The 10,600-nt window shown below is 44.3% G+C and overlaps 1 pseudogene; it reads left to right on the top strand.

The window, feature by feature from the left end:
• The first annotated feature begins 827 nt into the window (after positions 1-827).
• Positions 828-1,172, top strand: LOC131765690 (transmembrane protein 14C pseudogene; annotated as a pseudogene).
• Positions 1,173-10,600: the final 9,428 nt, after the last annotated feature.

The raw sequence follows: 10,600 nt of genomic DNA, 5'->3' as shown, positions 1-10,600 counted from the left end.
AAAAAGTGGGACTGAAATGTTTTAAAAGGTGGATTGTTAAAAAAGAAGTGGATCGTGAGTCCCAAATATTTGTGTAATGAGGATGTTATGATTGTTAATATCACATTTTATTATAATTATGTATTCACATGCATTGTTTCTTCAGCTGCATATTAAGTATTGTGAGGGCAGGATTGTGTGTCATAATCTCAGTTTTTGGCACAGAGCATATGCTGAGCTAAGTTTATGGTTCTAGATCAAGGCTACCCGACAGAACTCTCTGCGAAGATGGAAAGAGCCTGTGTCCGTGCTGCCTGACACCATGGACAGTAGCCACCAGGCGGCTATTGAATCCTTTGAAAGTCCTGTTGTGATTAAGAAACTGAATTTTAAATCTAATTTAATTTAAATTTTTTTTTTTTTTTTTTTTTGTGGTACGCGGGCCTCTCACTGTTGTGGCCTCTCCCGTTGCGGAGCACAGGCTCCGGACGCGCAGGCGCAGCGGCCATGGCTCACGGGCCCAGCCGCTCCGCGGCACGTGGGATCCTCCCGGACCGGGGCACGAACCCGCGTCGCCTGCATGGGCAGGCGGACTCCCAACCACTGTGCCACCAGGGAAGCCCTAATTTATTTTTAATTACCATAAATATAAATTTAAATGGCCACATGTAAAACAAGGAGGAATGAGGAAATTGATGAGTAACAGAATTAGAAAAAAATATCGTTAAACTTTGTGGCAGAAATAGTAGGTTTCCTAGGCCTGTGCACCCTCGTTGGCAAATGCAGACCTTCGGGAAGGAGGTGAAGGCCTGGTGTGATCTTTCATTTGGATGGCGTGAAAGAGAACAATGCAGAAGGACTCCGGTCCACTAGTGCCAATACATTGGATTGGCTTTGGCTATGTAGCACTGGTTGCTTCTGGCGGGATCATTGGCTGTGCAAAAGCAGGCAGTGTCCCATCCCTGGCTGCCGGCCTCCTCTTCGGTGGATTAGTGGGCCTGGGTGCCTATCAGCTGCCTCAGGATCCAAGGAACATTTGGGTTTTCTTAGTTACATCTGGAACCTTGGCTGGCATTATGGGAATGACATTCTACCGCTCTGGAAAATTTATGCCTGCAGCCTTAATTGCAGGTGCCAGTTTGCTGATGGTTGCCAAACTTGGAATTAATGCGTTGGGTAAACCCCATCAGTAGGAGTCATGGCCCAGCTTGGACTCATGAAGAATTTAAAAATTTTCGCTATTTTTAGCGTATTAAGATAAATAAGTACAGCAGTTTCACATGTTCTGACATTTTACATAAAACAAAAACAAACCAAAAAAACCCAACTTTGCAGAGAAAAAAGTCGGTTATTATCATTACAACCCTAAAGCGGTGGGTAGAGTGTAACACAAGAGCTTCTTCCTATAGTAGAAGCATATGGTTTGATTCTTGTATGTTGGTGTTATCTTTTCTTTCTGGTGAAATCTCCAGGGATAAAATGTAAGGTGTCACCACTAGGGCCCCTGATAAACATCTGGATGCTGAGAACACATGTTAGACCAATGAAATCAAAATCAAAATCACTGGGGATGAGACTCAAACATCAGTATTTTTTAAAGCTCCCCAGGTGTGATGATTAATTTTATGTGTCAACTTGGAGGGTGTTTTTGGATGAGATTAACATTTAAACTGGTGAACTTTGAATAAGCAGATTGCTCTCCATAGTGTGGGTGGGCCTCATCTAATCAGTTGAAGACCCTGACTAGAACAAAACAAAGGCCTGCTTACCCAAGCAAGGTGGAATTCTCCATCAGACTACCTTTGTTTTTTTGTTTTGTTTTTATAAAATAAATTCAATATCATCTTTTCAATATCCCCCCCAACACAGCCTTTTAATAATTTGGTAGAATATTCCTCTAAACCTTTCTCTGTATTTACACATATTGTTTCCTTATTCTGTCTTTCATTCTTTAATTTTTCAACAAAGAAGTTTATAGTCTGAAACTCCTGGAATTGATTTCTACAGTGTATGATAGCTTGTTCAAATAATAGGTGACTTTTAAATTTATAGAAATTGTTTGACTGTTTTGCAAAAAATTTTGCAATCCACACTTTCCAGATAATAGTGGACATGCTCTTTTCTCCCCACATTCTCTCCATCACAGAATACCATGGATTTCTTAAACTTTGGCTAATCTGACCATCAGACTACCTTTGGACTGGAACTGAACTATCTTGGGTCTCCAGCCTACCAGCCCACACTGCTGATTTAGCGTTCACCTGCCTCCATGAATGTGTGACCCAATTCCTATTTACACACACACAGACACAGACACACACACACACACACACACACACACACACATTACTGGTTTTGTTTCTCTGGACAACCTCAAGCAGACTAATATGCCAGGTGATTCCAATGTTGGAAGTTTAAAAATCAATAGTGAAAAAAAAATTAAAAAAAATCAATAGTGAAAACCAATTAAGTTCATGCCAACCTCTGACCAGAGATTGCTGTAGGAAGGCAAATGTGTTTCTGCCCATTTCTACAGCGGTTACCAGTACGAGGAACCATAGCTATAAAATTCAAACCTATATAACTTCTAATAGATAACACTGAGAAATTCTAGATAGCCTTAGGTTTGGTGATGACATTTTTTTTTTTTTAGAGTTTTAAAGTTTTATTTCTTTGTAAAATACTTATCAAGAGTTTAAACAAGGCTTCCCTGGTGGCGGTGCAGTGGTTGAGAATCCGCCTGCCGATGCAGGGGACGCGGGTTCGTGCCCCGGTCCGGGAAGATCCCACGTGCCGCGGAGCGGCTGGGCCCGTGAGCCGTGGCCGCTGAGCCTGCGCGTCCGGAGCCTGTGCTCCGCAACGGGAGAGGCCGCGACAGTGAGAGGCCCGCGTACCACAAAAAAAAAAAAAAAAAAAAAAAAAAAGATGGAACAGACCTGCTCAGCCTTCCTGCAGTCATGAGGGGACAAGCGTGTGGGTAAAAGACAACCAAATGGTAAAGCAGAAGGTGGAAAGGACATGGATCTCTGGGGGAGTTGTTGTGACTCTGAGTTTCCCAATCGTCAAACCACCTGACCCCCGATTTCTCATTATGTGGCATGATACATCCATTGATTGTTAAAGACAAACAATTCAGAGCATAATGATTTGAACCATTTTTGAAAAAATGGCTTGTGTTGCCTTGGTTTGAACAATTGAGTTAGAAAAACATCATCAGACACTGGCAGGTTCAGCGCCGTGAAGTATCAGGGTAGCTGCTGGCCTGGGTGTTGCCTCCAATCCCTTCTCTAGCTGAAGGGATGATTCTGGCACCACCTCCCTTGTCATCCTCCTACTTTCTTTACAAATGGGGAGGTCAGATGACAGTGTTAAACATAGTTCTCTACTCGCATTGCTTTTGTTGTCTCACTGGTTATAGTGAGCTGGACTCCTACCTTCTCCAGGTCAATGAAGTCCTGTTTCCAAGCTTTACATGAATTGTGAAAACCTGAGGTTGATATACATATTTGAAAGACATTTGCAGAAAAGATAGATAGTTATGGCATTATAATGAACTAAGGTTCTCTCTAAAAGGTCATACCAGAAGGTCTCATCCTTAGAATGAAAAAACTTGTATTAATGTATTACAGGGTAAAAATACTAAATGCTAGAGCACCACATGCTAACACTTAAAAGTGCTTTAGTAGGACCTACTGTAGAGCACGGGGAACTCTAGTCAGCACTCTGTAATAACCTCTATGGGAAAAGAATCTGAAAAAGAATGGATATATGTGTATATCTAACTGAATCACTTTCCTGTACACCTGAAAGTAACACGACATTGTATATCAACTCTACTCCACTATAAAATAAAATTTTTTTAAAAAAGTTTTAGTTGCCAGGATCGTGGTGGATAAAGTAAGTAGTAGAATCCCTTTCTGCATTTTTCTGTGTCCTTCTCGATTTATTCATTATTGCTGACAACTAATAACGAAGCGGTGGGGTTGTGAGTTCTGAGATGTATGAAAACGTAGAGCAGAGGAAAAGAACAGCTGAAAGAGTTCGTGGTCATCCGGTGGTTTGTGTCAGCGTTTATAAACAGGAGCCATGGACAAGACAAGACCGACAGAGGGCACAGGCTCTGCCGGAGAGCAATGAGCATATCCTGTAACAGTGGTCATTCAACTAGTCACGTGTTGAGTGGGTGGGAGGGATCCCTGCACAGAACACTCTAGACTGGAACGTCGCCGGTTTTCAGATGAGAGACTGAGGGGACAGGTTCCACATTACCGTCCTCTCCAGGACCACCCCGTCCACACAGATGGGGGTAAGTGGATCCCTGAGGGTCTCGGTGACCTCATCTAGTAAGTGGGACTGATTTCATAGGCTGCCATAGGACTAAATGCATAGATGTAAACACGAAGGGCTTAGAACAGTTCTTGATATACAGCAATCAATCAATAAGTCATAGCTACTCTTAGCAGTAGCGCTAGTAGTATCATAGGAGCAGTACAGATTACATGCCGGGGGTATTTTGAGGCTTAATGAGGTGAGTCACTTGGCCCCCACCTGTTGGAGTGGATCCTCAGAGATGTTGGCCGTCAGTCTGTCTTTGGCGGTGTGTCCTAGTTCACCTCCTGTCTTCTTGCTGGAGGACAGGCCAGCCCCCGAAGTGCCCTCCCCACCGCTGTCCCATTTCTCTGTAACTCTGCGCCCTTCTGTGACGTCAGATGCTCTGATTTAAAAAAAAATTTATTGGAGTAGAGTTGATTTACAATGTTGGGTTAATTTCTGCTGCACAGCAAAGTGACTCAGTTATATACATATATACATTCTTTTTTTTTTTTTTTTTCGTTATGCGGGCCTCTCACTGTTGTGGCCTCTCCCGTTGCGGAGCACAGGCTCCGGACGCGCAGGCCTAGCAGCCATGGCTCACGGGCTTAGTTGCTCCGCGGCATGTGGGATCTTCCCGGACCAGGGCACGAACCCGTGTCTCCTGCATCGGCAGGCGGATTCTCAACCACTGCGCCACCAGGGAAGCCCTACATTCTTTTTTTTAATGTGCTTTTCCACGATGGTTTATTACAGGACACTGAATAAAAGTTCCCTGTGCTATGCAGCAGGACCTTGTTGTTTATCCATCCTGTATGTAATAGTTTGCATCTGCCCACCCCACACTCCCAGTCCATCCCTCCACACCCCTCCTCCCCCCTGGCAGCCACAAGTCTGTTCTCTGTGTCTGTGAGTCTCTGTTCCGTAGGTAAGTTCATTTGAAGACACTCTGACTTTTATGTAAGAAACACAGGGCCGTTTTAAGAGAATTTTAGCTGTGAAGAGGGATCCACTCATCAAAAGGTTGTGTTTGATGTCTCCAAAGACCTGAGTGTTGCACTTCATGATAATTCAATGACAGGTAATTTGCTTGATTTTTCTTTTTCAGTTTCCATCCAGGTGTTTGGCTCGGCTCCACAAGGAGAGTGTCTGCATGTTTCTCCCTTATCAGTGTCGAGCGCTATTTGCGATTATACTTGAAATCAAGTAACAAAGATGTATTCTTCTGTAGCTCTTCCCCTGACTCCCCAATCATGTGAGTATTCTTGAAGACTTTGTGTTTTACAAAACAAGCCACAGGCATCAGGATGATGACTTAACATTACGTGAGTCCTGAGTCCCAGGCAAGCCTGATCCTCTGCCTTCTAATCTTATCGCGAACATAACCTGAGACGTATCGTTAGCAATGTTCTTTCCCTACTTCCTCTGTGTTCATTTGAGCCACGAAATGAGGTTATGAAGAAAGAAGAATGAGGTAAGAGAAAAGCTAAAAAAAAAAAAAAAAAAAGACTAGAAATGAGATGGTAGACTTGAAAATTATAATATATGTCCACAAACTGGTAAAAATCCAGGGAGGCTGATATTTTTTCCCTCTCACGCTCAAGGCCTGTCTGTCTTCATTTGGAACAGGGAGGCTAAATCATGGTTAAACGGTAAATGCAAATGTCAGGCTTGCTGACTTCATTTAGCCTTGCTGCATTTATTGAAGCTTATGTTTAACATCTTGGCTATCCAAAATATAACATATGGACATGTGGGTGAGAGTGCTATAAGAACCTTTGCTTGTGCAGTCTTTGATTGCAAAGGCTTCAAAATAACCTGAATGTTAAATTGCTATTTTTTAAGAAAATGACTTTTTAAAACCCTAGGAAAAACACCATAGCCAAGAATTTCTTCAAGTCTCCAGGACAGGCTAACAGGGCCAGGAGAACTCTGCAGAGCTGGTGGCGGGGAGATGCCCGAGCAAAGGAGAGGGTCTGGGGGCAGGGGCACAGTCAGTGCAAAGACTTCCTAAGAGGAAGCATGAGAGCTTCGCTGCCCTTGAACTCTAACAAGGAATTTGTTCCAGCCATTGGGGTGTGTGTGTGTGTGTGTGTGTGTGTGTGTGTGTGTGTGTGTGTGTGTGTGTGTGTGTGTGTATGTTTAAAACTTGAGAAACAAACAAACAAAACAAAACAACCTCTTTATCAGCATCTCAAAAGGAAAACCTCCACTGGCACACTTGAGAATCTACGCATTGTTTCTGCACTGCCTCTGAAAAGTTTGCATCTTTTGAAAGGAGACAGCCTTAGGTCAAAATCCACTGGAGAACAAATGAACTTTTGTCATCTTTTTAGTGTATATTTTGAGTCAGTTATATTAACAGGCTTTGTGTGTGTGTGTGTGTGTGTGTGTGTGTGTGTGTGATTTTGATTCCCCAAATCTTCATGCTTCTTTTTAATGAAATCTGTATAAAGAAAGACTGTGGCCAAGAAGAAAAGATAAGGTCTGCCAGAAATAGAGGACATAGCAAGTTGTATGAATGTTATGGATCAACGTTCATTCCATTTTAAAAGTTCAACCTCATCTTGGTGAGAACTTGAAATCTAGAACTTTTATATACCTTTAAAATGTGTTTAAGTAATAAAAATAGTCCGTTTTAATTATAGAAAAACTATATTCTCTACTTTTGAAATAGATGGTACTGTTTTAACGTGAAGACTTCTTTCTTTACAAACGTGCAATGGGTTGCATTTTGCTGAGATCATGAATGTAATTTCAGTGCAGTTGTTAACCCAAGCTGTTTAATTCCATCATACAAGGTTTCTTCGCATCTTTGGGTGACAGATTTCAAGAGTTAAGGGAATATCAAATATCATATTGTGAATGGAGGCTAGGGTTGTTTGGTCACTGCAGCTCACTGTTGTACATACACACAGCACCTGTCCTGAGACACTGGCTCTAGTCCTGGAACTGAGCCCAGGGCTACTTCAAGTGGGTAGACCTGGACTTGACGTTGTCTTTTCCTCCCAGCCTTGTGTTCTCAGACAAGACAGTTTGCAAACTTGCATCACTGTTTCTTTAGGTGTAAAATAGAAATGATAACCCCTGGTTTGCGGGGCTCTTTGAGCATTAAGTGAGGTGGTCGGAGCCTCACTCATGGTCGTTGTGGAGACTGAAGACCAAGGTACCTCCTGCTCCTCCCTGGGCGGGCTCTTCTCCCAGCCTCCACTTTCCTCTTCCCTGACTGATGTGAAAATATGTGCTTCCTTCCTTTGTGAATGCAGGCAACAAATCACATCGCCTTTGAGATTGGTCCAGAGACAGAGCCTTGGGCTGAAGTATCATTAGATTTGTTGGATGTTTCTAATGCTCGTATCCCTTTGAGATGTTGACATTCTATGTCAAGAGTAGGTCTACGGCTGGTCTCAAAATCCGGCCCTCTGTCTGTTTTTGCGAAGGAAGTGGTATTAACACAGCCATGCTCATTTGTGTTCTGTTGTCTAGGGCTGCTCTGTCTGACAAGGGTAGAGTTGAGTAGTTGCACCAGAGACCCCGTATCCTGCAAATGTAAAACTGACCATGTGTCCCTTTAAGGAAAACTTTGCAATCCCTGGTGTGTTAAACACACCACTGCTACCTCGTCATTGCTGACTCCCGTGTAGCTCTTTCTCAGATGGGAGTCGACAGCCTAGGAAACATCAGCATAAAACCCTACGATGAGCCAGCTCCTATGCTACATACCAGGGATATAAAGATGAAAGAACCCAATTATTGCCCTAGGGTCTTTCTAGTTGGGCGGTGGACACCTAAGAAAACAGGCGGCTGCACACACTACGGGAAGAGCTATGATGTAGGAAGATATAGGCGCTTCACGAGGACTCGTGACCGTGGTCAGCCCAGTTGTGTTGCTACCACAGTGAGTGGTCCAGTATGTACATCTGTACTTCTGCCCTCAGAAAATGAACCGTTGCTTGAGGGATCTGATATTAACTCATGAAACCCTAGCAAGACCAGGGACAGTAGTTACTTAACTATGCATCAGAGAGGACATGTAGTTTAAGGTCATGGGCTCTCGTAGGCTGTGAGGGTGATCCTGAAGGCAAGCAGAGGGCTGAGTGTGCTTCAAAGATCTGCACCAGCTTCAAGGAAGAGGCGGGATGTGGATCAGAGCTGACCCTCAAATATCTCAGTTTTTGCCTCTCACTGTGGATTTATTACTTACTCAGCTCTTGGTCAAATGTTTTTGATAGCCGGATCTTGGAAGAAACAGAGGCAGCACTGTATTTAGTAAATATCAACTTTACAAATAATCTCCTAAGATGGCTTCCTTCATGGTTACCTGACATGTCTGTTTTGTTATGATTGTTTCCATAGGGGACATTTCCTGACCTTGACTTTAAGTTTCAATGACACTGAGTAACTTACGATGTCCTTCTCAACGGACAAAAATGTACTGATTAAGTCTCTGCTTGCCCTACTCAAGTCCTTTCTGATTTTATAGGTATTTATCATCTTAACTCCCCAACTTTTTTTTTTTGTTTTTCTTGTGGTAGTAAACAAAGGTCACTGAATGAAAACAAACAGAGGCTATTTTTTTATGGCTGGGAGTTAGGCACTGTCACTTGTGTTTTGGCAGAGACTCCACACTCAAAGGCAGAGAGAGCAATGGGAAAGATTTTTATGGTGGAAGAAAGTGCAGGGCTTGGGTTCTCTGAGAGAGGCTGTGGGCCATACATACATGACATTTTCTTAATCAGTTCATCCGTCGGTGAACACTTTCCACATTGTACCTTGGCTATTTTAAGTAATGCAATGGACTTGGGGGTGTGGATACCTCTTTATGTTAATGATTTCATTTCCTTTGAATATATACCCAGTAGTTGGATTACTAGATCATATGGGAATTTTATTTTTATTTTTTTAAGATGTTGGGGGTAAGAGTTTATTAATTAATTTAGTTATTTTGGCTCTGTTGGGTCTTCGTTTCTGTGCCAGGGCTTTCTCTAGTTGCGGCGAGCGGGGGCCACTCTTCATCGCGGTGCGTGGGCCTCTCACTATCGCGGCCTCTCTTGTTGTGGAGCACAGGCTCCAGATGCTCAGGCTCAGTAGTTGTGGCGCACGGGCTTAGGTGCTCCGCGGCATGTGGGATCTTCCCGGACCAGGGCTCGAACCTGTGTCCCCTGCATCGGCAGGCGGATTCTTTTTTTTTTTTTTTTTTTTTGTGGTACGCGGGCCTCTCACCGCTGTGGCCTCTCCCGTTGCGGAGCACAGGCTCCGGACGCGCAGGCCCAGCGGCCACGGCTCACGGGCCCAGCCGCTCCGCGGCACGTGGGATCTTCCCGGACCGGGTCACGAACCCGCGCTCCCTGCACTGGCAGGCGGACTCTCAACCACTGCGCCACCAGGGAAGCCCCCGGCAGGCGGATTCTTAACCACTGGAGCACCAGGGCAGTCGCAGGAGCTCCTAATCTTGAATTGGTATAAATACTGCACTAAAAGAATCAACCAATTATTCATCGTGAAACTTGCTTTAGAACAAGCAACAGACAAAGCTTTCGAGGTCTCTAAGGTACTAAATCCTCCATGGTCATATTTCACAGGGGAGCTATATTAAGCGAGCTTGTCTTTGGAGAGGAGGGAACATTCTCCCTAAGCTACTCAGTTAGAGGTGCTGCCAAGTAAGAGCTTAAACATGCGTGGATGGAGACGAAGGGCGTGGATACTGAGGCCACTTAATGGCACCAAGGCGTCCCCTTCACCTGTGGCTGCAGTCTGATTCTATGTCAGATCCATTTCAAAGCTACACACTTTATTTTACATAATTATTTTTAAAGACATTGTTTCTACCAGGCAGACTAGTAGAACCCTGAATTTGGAAGCCCCCTTTAGGCTACCGTCTCTGTGGTCCTGTCTCCAGTGCTGAGTCGGGTCCTGTTTATTCCCGGGCCTCAGAATCCACACTGAGCCCCACTCAGCATTTCTGAGGCTGACGGTCTCAAGACCCTGTGGACACCTTCTCACTGCTACTGAGATTCTCATCATTACCATTAGCTTTTTTTTTTTTTTTTTTTTGTGGTACGCGGGCCTCTCACTGTCGTGGCCTCTCCCGTTGCGGAGCACAGGCTCCGGACGCGCAGGCTCAGCGGCCACGGCTCACGGGCCCAGCCGCTCCGCGGCACGTGGGATCTTCCCGGACCGGGGCACGAACCCGTGACCCCTGCATCAGCAGGCGGACTCCCAACCACTGCGCCACCAGGGAAGCCCTACCATTAGCTTTTTAAACTTAGCACCTCATTAAGTTCCTTCAAGAAAATGTATGCCTCTCTTT

The sequence above is a fragment of the Kogia breviceps genome, chromosome 11 (assembly GCF_026419965.1).
Source record: "Kogia breviceps isolate mKogBre1 chromosome 11, mKogBre1 haplotype 1, whole genome shotgun sequence".
Classification (NCBI taxonomy): domain Eukaryota; kingdom Metazoa; phylum Chordata; class Mammalia; order Artiodactyla; family Physeteridae; genus Kogia; species Kogia breviceps.
Note: the sequence above shows the minus strand (reverse complement) of the source record. Positions and strands in the feature narration are given on the sequence as shown.